This window comes from Balaenoptera acutorostrata, chromosome 11, assembly GCF_949987535.1.
Source record: "Balaenoptera acutorostrata chromosome 11, mBalAcu1.1, whole genome shotgun sequence".
NCBI classification, from domain to species: Eukaryota; Metazoa; Chordata; class Mammalia; order Artiodactyla; family Balaenopteridae; genus Balaenoptera; species Balaenoptera acutorostrata.
Window position 1 is genome coordinate 65,868,581 of NC_080074.1, and position 5,807 is coordinate 65,874,387.

Consider the following 5,807-nt stretch of genomic DNA (forward strand, 5'->3'; position numbering starts at 1 on the left):
CTAAAGAACATGTAAGCCCTGAAATTCTTAACTTTTGTCAAGCAACAAACTTACCTCAGGACTCTTGAAACATCTTGGGATGAGGTCCCAGGGTTGTATATTTTTCAAAAAGCTTCACATGCAATTCTGCTGTACATTAAAGGCTAAGAATCACTGTTCTAATCCCATTCCTCTTATTTTACAGATGGTGACCTGGGGCCCAGAGAGGTGCTGCCTTGCCCAAGATCACACACCTGGTTAAAAGCAGAAACAAGTCTAGAACTCAAGCCTCCTGATTCCTGGACCAGGGTCTTTATTCTTACACTACCATCCTGCCCCACTGACTGTTTTCCAAATATTTACTATTATTCCTTCCTAATACAATTGAAAATGTATAACCATTGGTTATTTAATGACAAATCATAGAGTTGCAAAATCTAGCATTCACGAAAGGAGCCAGTCACAAAAGACCACATATCATATGATTCCATTTATATGAAATGTCCAGAATAGGCAACTCCATAGTGATAGAAGTAGATTAGTAAATTACCAGGAGCTGGGGCAAAGGGTGGAAATGGGTACGGGTTTCTTTTGGGGGGTGATGAAATGTTCTAAAATTAATTGTGGTAATGGTTGCACAACTCTGTAAATATTTAAAAACCACTGAGGGGACTTCCCTGGTGGTGCAGTTGTTAAGAATCCACCTGCCAATGCAGGGGACATGGGTTCGAGCCCTGGTCTGGGAAGATCCCACATTCCGAGGAGCAACTAAGTCCATGTGCCACAATTACTGAGCCCGCATGCGTAGAGCCGGTGCTCTGCAACTAGAAAAGCTGCCGCAATGAGAAGACCGCACACCACAACGAAGAGTAGCCCCCGCTCGCTGCAACTAAAGAAAGCCCGTGCACACCAATGAGGACCCAACGCAGCCAAAATAAATAAATAAATTATAAAAAATAAAAATATATAAAAATAAAAACCATTGAACTGTCACTTTCAAAAGATGAATTGTATGGTATATGAATTATATCCCAATAAGATTGTTTAAAAGAGTCTAGGACTAACTTCTCACTGGACTCTGAAGGATAATTTAAAAGTTTTACTTACTTCATTCTTCAACATATCTCTAAAATAATAGTTTCCAAATGGGTCTCATCCTTAAATGTAGTTTATCCCTACTTAGGCACATTTCCCAGTGCCCTATACCTCCCAAACAGATTAATCTTCCCAGAGCTTAGTCTGGCATTTAGGATTTTTGTCCTTCATGCCACCAGACTTTGTGCCTTTGCCAAGACTGTTCCCTCCACTGAGGAGGCCAAATTGTGTGTTCAAGGCCTGGCTCATATGTCATCTCTTCAAGGGCCTTTTGTCTCCACCACACTGGTGGTGGTCTGCCTTCCAGGGTATAAGAGGTGACATTTTTTTTTTAGAAACAGACTGTATTAAAAATTTTAATTAATTAATTTATTTATTTTTGGCTGTGTTGGGTCTTCTTTGCTGCGCGCAGGCTTTCTCTAGTTGTGGCGAGCGGGGGCTACTCTTTGTTGCAGTGCACGAGCTTCTCATTGTGGTGGCTTCTCTTGTTGCGGAGCACATGCTCTAGGCACACGGGCTTCAGCAGTTGCAGCACGCGGGCTCAGTAGTTGTGGCTCGCGGGCTCTAGAGCGTGGACTCAGTAGTTGTGGTGCACGGTCTTAGTTGTTCCACGGCATGTGGGATCTTCCCAGACCAGGGCTTGAACCCGTGTCCCCTGCATTGGCAGGCGGATTCCTAACCACTGCACCACCAGGAAAGTTTCTGTTTTTAATGTATTTATTTTTGACTAATACCTCAAAAATAAACAAAAAATAAATAAATCTATTAAAAGAAAAGAAAAAAAAAGTCTGTTTCTAAAAAAAAAAGTCACCTCTTATACCCTGGAAGGCAGACCACCTCCAGCGTGGTGGAGACAAAAGGCCCTTGGCATATGAGCCAAGCCTTGAACACACAATTTGGCCTCCTCAGTGGAGGGAACAGTCTTGGCAAAGGCACAATACACATGTGGTATACATTTTTGGTGTATTAGTCATGTTTCTCCCAACTAGACTATAAATTTACTTAGGGTAGGAACCATGATTTATAGTTCCTTAAGATCATAAGTTCTGGAATCAAAATATACTCAAATCCTGGCTCTCCTACTTGCCAGCTGTATGACATTGGGCAAATGGCTAACTCCTCTGTGCCTTAGTTCCTAATATTTAAGACAGACATAGTAAAAGTACCTATCTCATAGGAGTGGCTATAAGGCTAAATGAGGCGGCTCATGTACAATGCTCAGCAGATACCTGGCACGTTGTAAGAACTCAATAAACATTAGCTATTACTATTACCCTCCACATTACTCAGCATATCACTGAACACTGAGCAGATGCCTAAAAATTAATTGTTGCTGATTTATTAGGTTACATATAAATTTCTTTTAGATGCCTAAAAGAATCAGAAACTCTTGTATTAAGACAAAAAGGGTGTATTTGTATAGACACTAATTATCTTTAAACATTTATCTGGACAATTTTACTTCCCCATTTTTGAGGAGCATCTCACCATTGCCCCCATATATGCTCTCACCTGGTCTTGGAGACCAGGTGAGGAAAGCAAGAGGATTATCTCCCTCACTTCATAAGGAAATAGGGAATGAGCATTAGATGACAAGATAAAACTCAGATGCTTGGAGTATTCTGGGTGCCAAGTACCAGCCATCTGCTAAGAATTCATACTAAAGAGTCCATATTTGCATAGTTTTTTTGTTTTTGATTGTGTGTACCTCAAAGAAATAAACATAAATTACTGTATTGGCCTATTGGTAGTTGAGGGGACAGTATGTCTAGTAGAGTACAAGACAATAATAAAGGTGAGAAGAAGGTAGTTAAAGACCCAAGGCTGAGCTCTAGACACACACTATTATTATATTTTATATTATACCAATTACCATGCATGCCCCTCCCCCAATACTCTACAAGCTAAATGGCTTCGATCAGCTTATCTGGAAGAGCCAACACCTTAAGTCCCATGTGGTCCCTGGACTGCATCCTGGTAAAATCCTTGGGACTCAGGTTGCTACAGAGAAAAAAATTATTGTTGGAGGGGGAGGGGATATGAGACTGCAGCAGATGATACTACCTAGACAGTTGTGGGATGTGTGTGTGATCCATACCATTAAAAAAAGATCATAGAATGTGAATTGCTTTGTAAAAAAATTCTTTGGGGCTATTCCTCTTCTTTTACACTTATTTTGTCATATTTTCCAAATGAAAGATTAAAAAAATAAGAGCTGGTTGAAAATCAGAATTGATTTATTTATTTTAGGATGTGATGATACAAGACAAGGCTAGAAGGCAATTGCACTGAATCACAATCCCATCTGCTGACTGTTCCCTTTGTCCAAAACCTCTGATGGATGAGGGGCCAGAGCTGTCAGGCAAGGTGGGAATCAAATGCAGATGTGATGGGAGGTCAGAATGCCATGAGAAGAGTGAGCACACCTGGCTTCCAGCCCAGTTCTGCCACCACTTGGCTCTGCCTCTTTGGACAGGTCACTCCACTTTTCCTCATCAGTAAGATGACCAGTGAGGGACAGGAAAATCATCGCTAAAACTCTTTCCAGCCCTGACATTTTATGATTCTGTTGAGTCTGAGAAAATCTATGCATTATCCTGCAATGTAGATTACTATTTACCTAAAAAGTTGATCTTTCTCTCTCCCCTCCTCCTCCCTCTCCCTTCTCCCCAAAACCTCCCAGCATGCACACACTGTCCCTTTCTCCCTCTGACTTTCACTTCAGAATCTGAAAAATACTCCCAAACCTAAAATTATTGGTTACAACAATGTTTTCCCCTGGGTGTGTCTAGGAGGCATTTGCTGAAAGCTTGAATTTAAATTTGTAGTTTCAAAGGAGCAGGAAGGATGATGATACTGAATGCCTGGCCATGTAGAGCTGTCTCAAGGCAGTTTCGTTACACAAGCTGAACAGTAGTTCCACATAAAGCAAATGATTATATTGCTTCTCTATTTCCCTTCAAATGGTTCCTTAGAATTAGGATTGCTCTAAAGTCTCCATAATTGTTTTAAATGACTGGGTCTTTCAATACCGTTCTCTAATATAATTTCTGGGTAGGCAGCCAGCATAAAAAAGGACTAGGTCAGCTCTCTCTGTGTCAGTGCTTGGCAGCACAGCTCCTCTGGGATGTGTCTCCTGGCATCCACCCAGCCTAGCTATCAACAATAAAAGCTTCTGTTTGTGCTTCCAGTAAGTCATAAATAAATCTCCTCAATACCACCTGTTTTCTGAGAAGAGCTTCAACAGTGTCCTTTATCTTGGGTTAAAAAAAAAAAGAGAAATGATTGTTGCTTTAGGAAAATAGGTTTTAAATGTCCATTAAGCAATTGTTCCTTTTCATTGTTCCCTACTCCCAACATTTAGATGTGTAATTTGAGTTGCAGTCCCTCTGGTTGCCAAGTTTCTGAGACCGGACTGCTTTCCCACTTTATGTTAATTGCCTTTTTGAAGCTGCTCAGCCTTAAGCGACCCTCCTGGGTATGGAAAGTGTTAGTTGTGGAAGAAGGGCTCTTGACCTGAGCAGCAGGGAAGGCATACCCTCCGGTAAGGCAACCACACAAGGAGCAGAGGCAGTGACCTACCTGGCTATGGCTTCAGGAACCCTAATTATCATCCTCAAAAGGTGAGAGGTCCCGGACTGTTGGCCCCTGGGGGAGTACCAGGCACCCAGGCTGGTACTAAAGGAAGAACAAAATAGGGTTCCTGTTTAGCTAAACAAGAAAACAGGCAATCTCAGTTGTTGCCCAAACAGGTTGGATATCTTAAACACTACTCGTCACAAACCTCCTCTGGAACATTAAGCCTCATATTACTGTTCTGAGGTAAACATTAATCTTATTTTCTGGCAAGATGTAGAATGAGGTCAAGCACATTGTTTCCTACTGCAGTCAACATTGGAATTAAAGAAATCAGAATCTCTTCTCAATACTACATAAATGAGCCATTTCAGGTGATTCATCACTGAGTTCATATGAGCAACATGTTTCCTGAAGCATTAAAAATGGAAGCAGGGATTTTTTTCCCCTCTGTCACATTCCACTGGCCATGAAAGAAACCCAGAAGGACCAGAAGTGAATGTTACCAAAGAAAGTCTCCTATCTGTACTTTGGTCCTTATGAAGGGACATAGATTTCTGTGCTTGTGCATACTTCCTTCTCTTGTTATTATCCTTTTTTTTTTTCTTTCCCCTGCGCTGTGTGACATGCGGGATTTTAGTTCCCCAGTTCCCGGACCAGGGATTGAACCTGCGCCCTCAGCAGTGAAAGCACAGAGTCTTAATCACTGGACTGCCAGGTAAGTCCTCCATACTTCCCTCACTTGTAATGCCAAACTCTGCAAGAAAACTTTGCACATGTTCCCACAATTCAGATATGTACAAGTTTCCTTTTTTATAAAAATCCCAGGGGATTAGGGCCCACCCTAATGACCTCACCTTAACTTGATTACCTCCTTAGAGACTCTATCTCTAAATAAGATCACCTTCTGAGGTACTGGAGGTTAGAACTTCAACATATGAATTTTAGGGGGGGATACAGTTCAACCCATTAGACTGTCACAAGTAGGATTCCCAGGGAAACAGACTCTGAGATGGAATTTAGCATGCACAGTGTTTTTTCTGTTTTTTAATTTTAAATTTATTTTATTGAAGTATAGTTGATTTACAATGTTGTGTTAGTTTCTGCTGTACAGCAAAGTGATTCAGTTATACACACACACACACACACACACACAT